At 43.2% G+C, this 15,416-nt stretch overlaps 1 long non-coding RNA gene across 4 annotated transcripts in view; it reads right to left on the bottom strand.

Annotated features, from left to right (window-relative positions):
• Window positions 1–15,416, bottom strand: part of LOC116082431 — a 60,143-nt gene that overhangs the window by 28,645 nt on the left and 16,082 nt on the right. For 3 of the 4 annotated variants that reach the window (XR_004115296.1, XR_004115300.1, XR_004115298.1), the window contains exons 3-4: window positions 9,232–9,397; window positions 7,727–7,835 (exon numbers count right to left, since the gene is read on the bottom strand). This is a non-coding gene — a long non-coding RNA (uncharacterized LOC116082431). The remainder of the gene's footprint in view (window positions 1–7,726; window positions 7,836–9,231; window positions 9,398–15,416) is intronic. The other variant, XR_004115299.1, reaches the window with a different exon arrangement.

Genomic DNA, 15,416 nt, shown 5'->3' with positions numbered 1-15,416 from the left:
TAGATGTTCTTAGTGACTCTGACTGGAGCTTGTCCTGTCCCTGCCACCTGGCGGCTCCCCTGCGACTCTTGGGGTCTGTGCCTCCCTGCTGGCTGCTCCCTGCTTAGGAACTCACCAGAGAGAAGATGGTGGCTCTCACTGGAGACTCCCGGTCAAAGTGGTCCCTGGACGCAGACCCGCCTCGTGCAAGGGAGGGGCAGCTAAGGTGGCTGATCCATCTCTGCCACTTGGAAGCTGAGAGGATTCTGTCCCTGCCACCCGGCGGCTCTCCTGCGACTCATGGGGCCTGTGCCTCCCTGTTGTCTGCTCCCGGCTTAGGAACTCACTGGAGAGAAGATGGCGGCTCTCACTCCATAATTCTTGACTATATCTTGGTTCTGAATTCTTTGAGATAGAGACAGGAACCTGAAAATCCAAACCTCCTAGATTTCAGGTTAGACTTTCAGTTCCAGCATGGTAGACTCCTCTAAGAAGGATACACACTCAAGGTTAAAAAAGGCTGACTCAGCCACACAGATTTAGTTTAGTCTTAGCATTTTCTTGTTCGAATTGTATATTCATTTTTTGTATATGTCCATGTTTTTTCCTCTTGTGTATGTATATTTGCATGTGTATAGATGCTACATATATGTAAGTGCATATGTATGGATGTATGTGTATGTGTAGTACATGTGTATGGGTGCATATATATGTGTGAGTACATGTGTGTGAGTGCACGTGTGTGAGTGCATGTGCATGTAAGAGTGCATGTGTATGTAAGAGCGCATGTGTATGAGTGCATCTGTATGTGCGAGTGCATGCGGAGGCAAGGTTCTCACTTGAACCTAGAGGACACAGTTCAGCTAGTCTAGTTAGCCAGCTAGCTCTAGGGATCCCCTGTTTCTACCTCCCAAACTCTGGGCTCATAAACAGATCAGTGTTCCTATGCAGCATCTGTGTGGGTGCTGGAGATCTAAACTCTACTCCTTATGTTTGTGGAGCATATTCTTTACCCACCGACCCATCTCCCTTGCCTCAGGAGGCATAATTTTTAATAGAATTCAGCTTTAATAAGTTTACCACAAGCATATATATAACATTTAACATAATATAAAATCTGAGTTGAGGCTTATTGTTAAAACTTAACACAGCAAGAAAGTCCAAGTACAGAAAAAAAAAGTTAAACAACTATTGTTTGAACAACTTCAAATTTCACTTATTAATTTATTTTGTATAGAAGCAACTGAAATTCTGGGTTTGTTTAAAATATATATATTGAAGTTCAATGTATAGTGGATATCATAGGGTTTCAGTGATGTGAAGAGACACCAACCATGACCACAGCAACTCTTTTAAAGGAAAACATTTCATAAGTCTCCTTATAAAGGAAAACTGGCTTACCGTTTCAGAGGTTCAGTCCATTATCATCATGGCAAGAAGCATGATGACCTGCCAGCAAACATGGCGATGGAAGAGCCAAGAGTTCTGCATCTTGATCTGCAGGCAACAGAAGCAGACTGTCTCACTGGCATGGCTGGAGCATATATAAGACCTCAAAGCCTGCTTCCACAGTGACACACTTCCTCCAAAAAGTCCTCACCTACTCCAACAAGGCCACACCTCCTAATAGAGCCACCCCTATGTGCATATGGGGGCCAGTTACATACAAATTTCAACAGTGGACATCCTTGTTTCTTCTTCTAATGAGACTTTAAAGACATTTTTTTTTTTTTTGAAAAGAAGATCCAGCGATAGGCCCAAAGTGGGATCCAGCTCAAGGGGAGGTCCCAAGGCCTGACACTATTACTGAGGCTATGGAGTGATCACAAAAAGGGACCTATCATGACTGCCCTCTGAAAGACCAAACAAGCATATGAGAGTCAGATGCAGATATTTGCACCCAACCAATGGACAGAAGCAGCTGACCCCTGTTGTTGAATTAGAAAAGGCTGAAAGAAGCTGAAGAGAAGGGTGATCCTATAGGAGGACCAGCAGTCTCAATTAATCTGGACCCCTAAAATCTCTCAAATATTGGCCCACCAAACAGACAGTATACACCACCTGATATGAGGCTCCCAACACACATACACTAGAGGACTTCCAGGTCTGTGTTCACTTAGAGATGATACACCTAGCCCTCAAGAGACTGAATGCCCCAGGGAGTTTAGAGGTCAGGTAGGAGGAGGGATTAGGGTATCCATGTGGAGAAAGAGCAGGTGGGGAGGATGTGTGGGATGCGGAGCAGTCAGAGGAAGAATGGGGGAGTCGGGGAATGGAATATGGAGTGTTTATTTATTAAAAAATAAATTAATTTATAAAAAATATTTTTTAAAAAAGTCTCTGATGATATAGATATCTGGTTATTATGCCAACACACTTGCTGTGCATCTTCTGTGTGCCAGGGGTTGTGAATACAAAGACGTGCAAGAAATGACTATTGTCTCTAGGAAGTCCAAATGACAGCTCAAGTGACAAATAATACTTAAGAGTATAAAAAAATATAAATGATTAAAAAGGGTAAATGATCATTAAGGCTATGCATTTTCTTTTCCTAAGCATTTATTTTCCTTTTAGGAACATGCTAAAGGGATTCTAAATTTTATAAGCAATAGTTGCCAAGAAAATTTTTTTTTTAAGAAAATATTTTTAGAAAGACTAGATGTTGGTTGAAGTCAGAGGGCACCTATACTTCTGCCACTCAAAAGCATAAAATTACTACAGTGATAAAGTCAACTTGAGATCAAAAGAAACAGAAACGTGTGTGTGTGTGTGTGTGAATAGGATAAAATAATATTGGATAGTTGGTAAAGTTAAGAAACAGTAATAGAGTAAATGCTTTATAAGCAAATTAAAATAAATACCAGATGAACTAAGGGTTAAATCTAAAAGATGCCTAGAAATGTTCTCTGACCTACACACACACACAACAACAACAACAATAACAACAATGAATAAAATAATAAATAGAGGAGAACACAGGCAAATATGTATATAATTTTTGATGTGGCCTTTTATATTTTAAAAGATTTACCTATATTTTTATTCCTGTGTGTGCATTTGAGTGAGTATGTGCCATGCATGTGTAGGCATACAGAGGCTAGTTAGAAAAGGATGTTGGAATTCCTGAAGCTAGGGTTACAGTGGTTGTGAGCTGCCCAACTTGGGCACTGCAGGAACTAAATTAATGTTCTCTGAAAGACCCACCAGTGCTCTTCAATACTGAGACACTTCTCCTGTCCCTCCTATGTGGCCTTTGACACAAACAAGTTCAAGGAAAACTGATTTGGCATCACAAAGAAAAATAAGTTTTAAGTATCAAAAAACCTAGATATTCTTAGTATGTTCTAGAATAGGCAGATGGGTAGTTTGATGGGGCTAACTAAGAGTTGGATAGAAGATGAGTAAACAGGGGTAAGGAGGAACTGTCTGAGTAACAAATGCTGAATGTAGGTTGTGTTGGTGTGGGCATAGGCAAACAAATTTGTCACAACTCTAAGGGACTTTGCCCTTCAAATGGTTACATTTTATTATACTTCAGTTGAGTATTTAAAGCCCTCTGAAAATAACTAAAAAGCAAACTCAAGAGAAGACACTAGTAGCATCTGAGACCGAGGTACACAGCCTTATGACTAGTAAGAACAGAGAGAGCTATGTGTAAAATGGGCCAAGCACATAAACAACAAAAACCCAAGTGACCTCGAACGATAATCACATGATAACAGATTAGATACCAGTGATGATTGCACTGTGCAAGCAGACATGCAGATGTCAGCAACATCATGTTGGTGGAGAAGAAAAAAAAAAGAATCTGTCTTGCTGGTAAGTGGGGAGTTTATTTCAATAGGTCACATTTTACTGTAGCACAATACACAAATGAATAATGTTCCAATTTGGAGTATTGTCAAGTTCATAGATGCTATACCCTTGAGTCTCCATCTCAGTTCTGCTCTGTGACTCCATGGCCTGAGCTTCTGGTCTTCTTTAATTCCTCTCTTCCTTCCCAACCTCCCCTCTTCTTCCACCACATTCCACACCTCTGCCTCTCACTTCTCCTCTAATTTTTTCCTTGTAATTCCTCCTACAGTGTCAGCTCAGTCCTCTGGTGAGTCATTTTGAGTTTGCTGTTTCTGGTGTCTGATTGGCTGGTAGGTGGATGGTCTAGGATGTCCCCTTTCTAAGTCCTGTGGTAGGGGTGGAGTGATAGAAGCCATAGGACCAACTTATTCTCATCCCTCGAGAGCTAGCCTGACTCCTTCAGATGACAAGAGGACTAGCCCTGGTATGTAAGCATGAGTATGTCTCTGTGTTATGGTATGGACTAGCCCTGGTATGTAAGCATGAGTATGTCTCTGTGCTTATGGTGTAAAGGTTTAGGTGTTTTCCTAGAAACCCTTTCAACAGAACCTTCAGTTCTCAGTGTGGCAATGTTGGGAGGAAGCCTCACTAGCAATGCTCAACTTGGGGGCAGAGCCCTCAGGAGTGAGGTTGAGCCTTTCTGCCTAGGTTCTCTCCTGTGCTACCTTTGCATTTTCTCTTTCTTTGTCGTTTGAAGCAGAGCAAAGCCCTCAACCAGATGTGGCCACCTTAGTTTAGACCTCCCCACCCTCCATAAAAATGTGTCAGAATAAGCCTTTTTCCTTTATAACTTACACATTGTTAATTGTTTTTGTGTAGTGGTAGCTCCTGAACCACCTGGTTCTTATGAAGTGGTTTAGCCTGTCCACTTTTGTGTGATGGTTGAGACATGTAGCCAGTGCTGGCTTGAGCAGTGGGAGACCAACTTAATGTCTTGATGAGACAGAAGACTGGGGGAAGGTTTGGCAATCCGCTACACAGAATCCTTCTTAATATACACTAAAACCCACCAAGTACCCAAATGAGGAATGATCCAATCCAATCTAGTGCAACCACACAGTAGACAGCAGATTGCAGAAGGGCATGTAGTGAAGTGTAGATACTTAATGACAATGCAAAACAAGATGTACTGCAATGAGAAGCATGAAAGCCATGACAGAAAGACAAATGAAAAATATTCCCCTTCACCACATCTGATAGAAAGGTTGTAAGAAACACACCGTCTGACCCCCCCCCCCACTCTTCTAAACTTTGGACAGAGGCCAGAAGGAACTACTATCTGTAATTAAAGGACAATCTGGTCTGATCACAGCTTGGCTCTGTCCTGTTACTGGGCTGACAATAGGTAAATTACTAAAGCTCATCAAGCCTGCTGTGTCTAGAGGGGAGAATTAGAATCCTACTTGCCTTGGAAGGTTGCATGAACACTGAGTGACATATCTATGTGGAGACTTGTGTGCAGTGTGAGACACAAAACTGCTTAGTGAATGTTAGATAACAAGTCATGATTTCTATAAACAAAGAAAAGTAACAATTAATATCTTATTATGTTAATTTATGTGTGTTTATGCACACATGTGTGTGGGTGTGTGCATTTCAGCGAATGTTTAAAGGTCAGAGCATGTGTTGAGGGTTTGGTTCCCTCCTTCTGCCGTGTGGGTTCTGGGGATCAAACTGAGGTTATTAGGAATGAAGACCAGCACCCTTACTGGCTAAACCACCTCACCTGCCCTTGATATATTTTTTAACCCATAGTTTGATACATTTATAACAGCATTTGAATCCATTGATCAAGGAACTAACTATATGACAGGGGTGGTTATAGTGATGGTTTTAGTTAGGCTTGTATTTTACGAATCCCATCAACACCATTGTGGCAGATATTCTAGTGGCACCTCTTATTAAGACACCATGAAAAGCATTTATCAAACCAACAGGTGACATATGCCGAACAAAATGATCCAAAGCCCTGGCAGGGATTCTGTTCTGGTTAGAGGAACCAATCATCTGAGACAGCAATGAAAAGCTGAAGCCAAGCCAAGCCTGGTCAACTGTCAATCAAGTTATATAGTCGAGAAGTCAGTAATTTAGGTAACCTAATGTTTTGTTTGGGTTTTGTTTGTTTTTTTGAGACAGGGCCTCACTATGTAATGCTGGCCAGCCTGGACTAACTACACAGTTATATATAGACAAGCCTGGCTGTGAACTCACAGAGTTCTGCCTGCCTCATCTGTCTGAGTACTGAGATTAAGGGTATGTGCTATCATACCTGGCAGTCTGGCATTAAACATTCTCAGTTATAAATGACAGCATCTCCCACTCCTTTCCAATTAATTTTGGTTCCTTATTTAGGCACCAATTATGTTGTCTGAATATTCATAGGGAGATGAAAACAAAAGTCTATCCACCCTAGATAGACAGCCATGACAATTTAACCTGATGAGTCAATGACTTTACTGGGATTGCTTACAGGAGTATGGGTTAAAGATTACCTATGGGAGCATGTGGAACTCAAAGGCAGCCATATCACCAAAAAGCCCAGCCCAGTATGGATGACAATTCACAAAGGATGCATCCCTGTGTTTCTTGTAAGACTTTCAGATAGCTCGGCTAGCTGGAAAGTCTTCTCTCTGTAGCACTCATTACTACTCATGTAACTTTGGGAGGGGCCTGTGAATCTCATAAATTTTAGGAGCCTCCTGAGACTTGTAAGTTGTGTGTACTTCCCAAGAGGACTTCCTCCAGAAGGAAGTGTTTTATTCTGGAGGAAATGGCTGCATAGGACTGAAACTAGGCTTTGATCCCTGAGGTTAGAGTGGCACACTGGGAGGCAGGACTGGGAATTTTGTGATTCACCTCCAATCTTTTCAGTTAATGGGCCTGTCTGTATTACTGCATGCCTCAAACTTGAACATCACTTGGCATTGGGCTTCCGCACAGCGTGCACCCTATAAGTGAGCACTGTGGAGCCACATAGCAGTCTCAAAATCTCTCCTCCCCAAGTTATGGTCACAAGTTCTTGAACTAGTTCTGGTCTGCAGTGTGGAAGCTAGATGGCAACTTTGTTGGAGCTTGGACCCTGAGTAACCATAGCTGCTTGTTCCCCAACAGTTCTCAGAGATATCACCCCCATCTTCTATGGTTCACACAGATCTTCTGAATTCAACCAGAGTAGGAGTCTATGACTGTTGTCAACTAAGGAAGGTCTACAGACTACACCAGTGCTATACCAGGGTTGATGGACAGCCTGTTGCTGTCCTTCCAGGGTGGTGTTCAGTAAACCACATGCTCTTGCTGGTCTTAGAGCAAAATGGACTTCATTTATCTTGTGTTATGGTTTGAATGAAAATGGCCCCCATAGGTCCACAGGGAGTGGGGTTATTAGTATCTGTGGCCTTGTTGGAGTAAGTGTGGCTTTATTGGAGGAAATGTGTCACTGGGTGAAGGGAGGATGTGGGGAGGGGGAAGCTTTGAGGTTTCAGAAGCTCAAACCAGTCCCAGTGTGTCACTCGCTCTCTCTGATGCCTGCCGATCTGGCATCTGACCTCAGAACTCTCAACTACCTCTCCAGCAGCACGTTTGCCTACCTGCCACCATGCTTCTTGTCATGATGAGAATGGACTAAACCTCTTAACTGTAAGGCAGCCCCAATTAAATGTTTTTCTTTATAAGAGTTGCCATGGTCATGGTGTCTCTTCCCAGTAGTAGAATTTTGTCTTAGACATTGTGATCTGAAGAACTGAGAGGGAGAATGGTGGGAGCCATACCAAAAAAAAAAAAAAAAATTACTTAAATCCCAGTTATAACAGTGCTTGGTGTCACAGCTCTGTATTCAAATAACCCTGAAGAAGGCATCAAGATGGCAGGATCAAGGTGATTCACTGTCACTTACCCATGGAATCCAGAACCAGTGTCCTTTCTTGACCTTTATGTACATAGCTATATATAGCTTCTTGGCCTAAGTTTGATATATCAGTTGTCGTGTTTTCCACAGCACACCTCTGAAAAAGAGACTATGAAGTAAGTGGTGCCTCCAATATTGTTCAGTAAACAGCCTGCATAAGAGCCCATGGAGGTCCTGAGTATGTTCCTAAGGATGCCCTTTCCTGGGTCCTGCTGTCTGTACAGCAGTATGACCAACGCATTGGAACTGCCTTCCAACTCCTGCCCCAGGAAGGGCTCAGTGCTCCATTTCTTTCTTTACCTCCCCAGGGTACTAATTAGCTATGATAAAATTGGTAAAGACAGAGAGAAGCTACCAGACTCTACCTTCAGCAGCAACTAGTCAGCGGTTGGGCAGCATTCTTTTCTACTAAGTTTAGAAATGGCCATATATTCAGCAGCTCAAATAATTACAAGTTCTCCAAGTGTAAGTTCCTCCTCTAGCTCCCTGCCAGGTGGCCTAGAACAGGACACAGAGAGTCATCACGAGGTACCCAGCCCCCGCTCCTCCCTGGCATCAGATTGTCTCTTGCTCCCTCCTGGAAGGACACCATCTGCCACAACTGTCTCCTCCATCTGTGTCTCCTTTTGCTTCAGGGACTTCCACTGGCAGTCTGGAAATAGCTTCCTCATTTCAATCATGCTCACAGTCCTTGTGGGCTTTGTGTCTCAGTGACAGACCATCTCAGGTTCCCACTGGGCTGTATGCCCATAGTACAAGTGGCTGCTGCTGGGGTACTGCACCTTTATTCATTTCATAGTCACTGATGAGCTACCTGCAGACAGTGAGCCAAGCTATGGGTGGTAGAATCTGATGGAGGCAGTCAAGCACAGCCTTGGAAGGAGACCTTGGGGCTGCTCAGACAGGCTATCTGGAGATGCTGATGAACCATGTGTCTATACACAGCCACTCTGGGTCTACCTCTGGTTATGATAGGTTTTAATGCTATTCCTTTGAGCAGTTTAGAGAGCCAATCTTCCTTCAGTACTTTGGTCTTCTGAACTTTACTCAGAAAGCAACAGCTGGGATCGTCATTAGGGTCCTGACTTCATGTGTTCTGGCACAAAGCCACAACCCAGCCTCTGTCACTATAGTGGTGTTTCTCAGCTTCGCGCATGGTTCTCTAGTAGCCTGGTAGAGTGACTTCACCATCAGTTAACATTGCTCTCTCATATTTGAAGTAAAAGGAGGAGATCCTCCGAGAGGAGATAAGATTGGCCTTAGAACTAGTTCAACCCCAGCTTAGCAAAATTCTCCTGATAGCAGAACTGGGCAATACTAACCCTACTTCCTCCTTAGTTGGGCAGAAAAGTTCATAGAAGAAAGTTCACTGGATGATGGAAGAGGGCTGCATGAGAGCAAAAGGCATGCCACACATGCATACATACACACACAACTATTCTCTGAAGTCTGTGTCAACTTTGATAACAAAAGGGAATTTGGAGTCATCAAACCTGAGTTTGCAGCACTGAAGCAGGGGTAGTCTTAAACATGGTATGGTGACACATGTGATGACCACCAGCACTCAGCATGCAGAGACAAGAAACTTGAGCTCTATGATCCTGGGATATAGATCAATGGTAGAGTCTTTTTCTAGAATACAAGACCCAAGTTCCATCTCTATTATAAGAAAAAAAAGCAAAATAAAATTGGAGTGTGTACATACCTCATATGCTCTCCAGCCTAAGTTTCCTTGTGTGTAACAGGATTGTCTCCATAATGATCAAGTGAGACAGCACATGTGAATTATTTCAAAAATATCAAAGATGGTGCAAATCAAAATATAGGGGGTGTCCTTGTTATTCTAGGGATAGATAGTGCATCCTGTGTCATGGGATGCCAGGGCCAAATACTCTGATGGGGAGGCAAGCTACCCTGTCTACAGCCATACCACTGTGAACACAATGGATCTCGTCAGGATGAAAGGAACCATCTTGGAATGGTCTTAGTGTGACTATGAATCCTACTCATCTTCCTGGGCACATCACTGCATAAATCTTAGAATCCCAGCAATGTAGATAGATAAGATGGGCCTTCTCAGTCCATTTCACCATTGGCACTGTGGAAATACTGAACACGTATTCACTGTCCCAAGAAGTGCCCAGACACTGGTAGCTAAATCAATGCTCCTTACCTTACTTACTTGTTATCAGATGAGTGAGTTTTTACTTGTCCTTTAGCTCAGATACTTGGTGATTATTAGGGTTTGGACTTGAAATGTCCCCATAAAGGTTTGCTTTCCAGATGTTCGCACTATTTTCAGGACTGTGGAACCCGTAGAAGTTAAGGTTCTACTGGCAAAAGTAGAGCAAGGCCTTTGAAGGTTATACTTTCCTAGTTCCTGTCCATATTCTGCCTTATAGTCTCCTATGATGTGAACAAGGGCTCTCACACTCTCCTGCCACCATGAACACAATGTTCCACCATGTCTTCCCTGCCATAATGGACTGAAACATAATACCATGAGCCCAACTAAATCTCCCCTCTTTTATGTTGTTTCTCTCAAGAATTGAGGTCATGTCAGAATGTAACTAGTATGGTGACAGGGAGGTTAGAAACCATCAGGTCACCCTGATAAGTATTCTGGTCGGCATTCCAATCAGATGAACACTCAGGCTTCTGGGTAATGAATAACCTAGTCAGCTTCAACAGCACTCTGCTCACTGCCTGTCAGAGAGGATGGGGAAGGTGTTACTTCCAACCTTTGCCCAGGTCTCTTGACACATCAATCCTCTGCCTCATTCCTCCTATACTGTCAGCTTCCACTTCTGTTACTCCATGCAGATCTCAAGTATTTCTCATTACAGTCAATGACCTGTTATAGTTCCTGACTCAGAATGGGCAGAGCTAGATAGACCCTGAGTGTCTGGCTACATTCTTGTAAGAGGTTAATTTGGGAATTGTAGAATCAAGTGTATCATTCTCTTTGCGTATATACCAGACAGATGGCCAGAAAAGCCATCTAACATGAGCCAGAATACTTAAGCAATCTTATCACTGCTGGGATCTCCATTGAGTGCACATTACAAACTTACACAAGCAAATTGTAAAACCCATGGAAGTGTCCTGAGAATTCTCTTAGAAGCTAATAAAAGCATGTAGCAAGGGAAAGTATCTTGTGGATGTATCCGAAAGAGCAGGCTTAATATCCATCTAGTCATTCTGTAGATACAGACCCTTGCTTCCAATGAAGAACGCTCACACTCAGGCCTGCCCATTCAGAGATAGGGTGAGCACTCTCCCATCAGGGAATGGACTGAGGTGGGAAAGCAAACTTCTGTATCAGCGATGATAGCTATTGGTAAAGGTGCCCCACACTGGGGAGGTGGTCCTCAATAGTCAACAGCTTTGTGGCCAGCGTAGGCTCTACAGTTTAAAATTTGCCATGAGCCAGAGTGAATATTAGAATCAAAGCAAAGGAGAGGCTATGGATTCAATTCGTGGACTCTTGGGATGCCTCCCAGTTGTCCACAGATGGAGCGCTTGGGTGGGGAAGGGGGTTGCTGGAATGGGTGCTCAGTGACATGGAAGCCAGTTTGAGATAAAGCATTCCTTCATGTATCTAGATGCCATAGAGCAGAAATCAGCTGTCCCGGTGGGCCTGCCCAAGTTCTGTCTTGCACAGCTTCTTGACAAATTTTATTGTATGGAAAATGCCAACTATTTCTTTAGATTAGTTTTAGTGTATTAAGGAATTTACTTCATTTTTAATTTTTTTTTATAAGAGGCAAGGCCCCAATGAAACCCAGGCTGGCTTCAAACTCTGCTGTGTAGCTACATATGGCCTTGAAGTCCTGATCTATCTGTATTAGTCCCTCAGCTGCTGGAATGACAGGCTTCCATCCCTAACTGGCCTCTCAGAAATGATGATATTCTTATGACTCCCAGACTATTGAAACAACAGACCCCCCCCCCAAAAAAAAAAAAACTGAATCAGCCCCTCCCATGGGATCGTATGTCAGGAGAAGAAAAGGATACAAGTCAGGAGTCAGACAGAGGAGAAAGTGTCTCCTAGAGAGGATGTCTCACACTTTTAAGATCTTGTTAGGCTCTTCACAGGAAGAGGCTATAGCTTGGACAGTGATGGGTCTCGGGGTGGGCAGGACTATACCTAAATGTAGACTACTTACTTGTGCCCAGTCCTGGTTCTGTATTTAAACTTCACTCTCACTTCACAGCCCTGCAGATGGACTGGAGTGTGTGGGGGGGTGTCACTGGGCCTCTTTGTCCTTCTTCCCAATATGGCTACACTGAATAAATATCCTTTTACTGACTTTGAAACTATTAATTTGGTTGTTTAAATTGGCTTCTCAAGGATAGCTAGCCAAACCTGACTTCTTGGGATACAAAGTGTAACCCAAATTTCAGTACCACCAGCATATCCAGGTATAAATGTATTTATATTGTATGTGTTCCAGATCTTTAAGAAATACAATATAGTTAACCTTACAATGTTTCTTAGTCACATGTAAAAAAAATGTTTATATAGTGAGTGTCTCAGCTACTTTTCTGTTGCTGTTATAAAACACCATAACTAAGACCACTTTCAGAAAAAAGCATTTAACTAGGTGCTAGCTTATTGTTTCACAAGGTGAGTTCATGACTACCTGGCAGGGAGCACATCAGCTTATATGCAAGCAGGCAGGCAGGTGGGAAAATATGGTGCTGGAGCAGTAGCTAAGAGTTATATCCTGACCTACTGGCAGTAGGCAGAGAGTGACTGGGCCTGGCATGAAATTTTGAAACCACAAACCCTACACCCAGTGACACATAGACTCCAACAAATCCACAGCTCCAAATCCTCCCAAAACTGTTCTACAAACTGGGATCAAGCGTTCAAATATAGGAGGGCTATTATTATTCAAAAACTGCAGTGATGCCTACTAAATAAACTTGAATATTTCTTCCTTCCACAAAAATGATGAAACTTTGCTTTAAATTAGTACATCTTGGTACTTCAGATCTCCTACTCCTTCTAGCTAAGGACCTCTTTTAAAAATTAAATATTAACTTTGCAAATTGAAAAATTGGCAAGAATAGTCTTGTGCTTCACAAAGAAAGTTTTCTTTAAAATATTTTAAATTTATTTTTGAAAACTTCAAACAAATAGGCAATGTATCTTGATCATAAGTTCTGGTCTTCAGGTACCACTTCACTCCACTGATGGATGGATTATGTACCATGTAATCCTTCACCATCGGTCAGGATACATCTTGTCTTGGACTTTTGGAATTCCCAAGGCTTGGCAAGCCATTAAGTTAGATGAAGACAAGCTTAGTCCTGGAGCAAAAAGAAGCTTTCTTGCTGGATGCTAAGCTGCTCTCACAGGGTATCATTGGAGTCCCCAGAGGGCAAGGAACATGAAGGTTATGTGGAAGTGGATACATCTCAGCCATGGCCTGGTATAACCCTAAGTGATCCACACAGGGCTCCTATCTAGTCCCCTAAAGCCCTTTGCTTGTGGTGATGGAGGTGTTGACCCAATAGGAAGCTGGGCACTGTGGATCCTGAGCTCAACTCCTCCTGCAGTGTCATCTGTTTCTGGAAGTCCTCACAACCCTTGGGCAACTTTAGTCTCCTCTTTCCCTACCAACTTCACAGGTTCTATGCTCACTGCTGCCTCTTTAGTCTCCTTGGAAGTTGGGAGATTCTCCACTCCCCTCCAGTTCTCCCATTTTCCTGTCCTTGTTGAGTTCAAGGGATTTTTCCACTTTGGAATCCAAAGCCAGGATGAGACATATGCTATGTTTTTCTTTATTCTCTATCTCATTTCTACCCTGGGACTATGGGCCAGGAAGTGTGGCTGACATAAGAGATGAAAGACAAAGGAGATGGTGATAGTGGGTAAGAGTGTTGACTTCTGTTTCAAATTCATCATCCCTGTGCTTCTCTAAAGCACTTCCGGGTGGAGGTACAAGGCATAGCATCTGCTGCCTTCTCACACTAGCTCACCTGGTGGTGAGCAACCCCTCATCAAAAGCATTGTTACCGTTCCAGTCCTGGTCTCAGGTCATAGATCACGTGGATTATGAGAGTCACATTCTGGGGTAAGCATTTGCCTTGTCACTTTACAGATAAGGACATTAGAATGCAGAGAGAACACACCACAAGATTAAACTGGGTGAGTTGTAAAGATTATGCCCTGAATCCGAATCTCCTGCTTCCTAAAGCCTTTAGAAAAGAAGGCACAGAAACAGGCTTCCTCGGAATGGGAACCAAAACAGAGGCTAAGCAGAAGAGAAGGGTCCGAGGTCCTGATTAATGAGACTCCTGTGTCTGTGAAGTGGGTAACAGACTCTGTGTATAAATTCCAGGAGGACCTGGCATGTCATATTGATCAAGTCAAGATATCAACTTGGTTAGATGAAGGGAAGAAAAGAAAACATTGGGATGACCCAAAGGCAACCTCAAGGGATAGTGCTAGAGAGCTTATCTAAGCAGCCTCAGAAGGATTCCTGAAGGCTCTTTCCTAACTCACACTTTCAGCCAACCCCTATTTGCTTCAAGCTCTGTAGGGATGTGGACCTGGTGGTAGCACAGTCCAAGGCCAGGATACCTCTCCCATACACATTCAAAGGTTCTTGATCTCAAAAGCTTGAGAGGTTATAGATAGTCACTAACCCCTGTGATGAGATGAACTTAGGGATTCTGGACATAGCTAAGCTCATAAGCAAAAGCTTGGAGCTACCATAAGCAGTTTTTGTCAGAGAAGGCAAGATGGTCCTTGCCACAAATTTAAGGGAGTCTGTCAAGTGGAATGGGAAGGAAGGGACTCCTACAGACATCGATGCTCCAGCCATGAGTGGTGAGGAGGAGTCACTAGAATGAGGCCCTGCAGTCTGAGATGATATCTCCTAGGCTATGTCAGTCACCCTCTGTATGTGAACTATGGCCCACAGCCTTCCCATGCCCCCACCTTCCTTGCATATTTATTATCTTGCTCTTCCACCTCCTCCCTGGGGCTTCCAGACTCAGCATCCTGCTTTTGTGTTAGTGGATCCCTGGTTCTCTTCCATCCTATGGCCTGATATTGAGTCCATTTATCTCTCTACACCTTCTTAACATACTACCCAGCATGTGAGGCCTCAGAGCCTGTTTCTTGACCTGTTTCTGACCTGAGGGACCAGGAAAGAAAGACTACAGTCTCTGTGTCTCACTTACTCATCTATAAAATGAGAGAGCAGTAGAATTTTCGTTTGGTTTGTTTGAGGTATACATACATAAGCTACCATAGGCAGATTATTTCAGAGTGGACCTGGAACCTAGCCAGAGAAAAGAGCTGATTACAACAGCTCCTATTATAGATAGTGGATCCCACTAGGGCGCTCTGAGCAGGGCATCACAGTCAAGGCCTTGCTTTACAATTTCTCTGGTAGTTTATTTGAGAATGAATTGGAGAAATGGTCCTGGGATGGTTAATCTTTTTTGTCAAGTTGACTGGATCTTGAACACTTAGAGAATATATCCTGGATATGCCTTTCAGGAAGACTCACCCTAAACATGGGAGGTTGGAGGCTGAGGCTGAATAAGAGGGGAAAGGAGAAGACTAGATGCGCTTCATTGTTACCCTGTCTTCGCCTTTTGGTCAATTGAGATGTAAGGAGTAGGAACCATGCATTCCCATTGCCACGAATTCCTC

This window comes from Mastomys coucha, unplaced genomic scaffold (genome assembly GCF_008632895.1).
Source record: "Mastomys coucha isolate ucsf_1 unplaced genomic scaffold, UCSF_Mcou_1 pScaffold7, whole genome shotgun sequence".
NCBI lineage: Eukaryota > Metazoa > Chordata > Mammalia > Rodentia > Muridae > Mastomys > Mastomys coucha.
The sequence above is the reverse complement of the archived record's forward strand: the minus strand, read 5'-3'. Positions and strand labels throughout refer to the sequence as shown.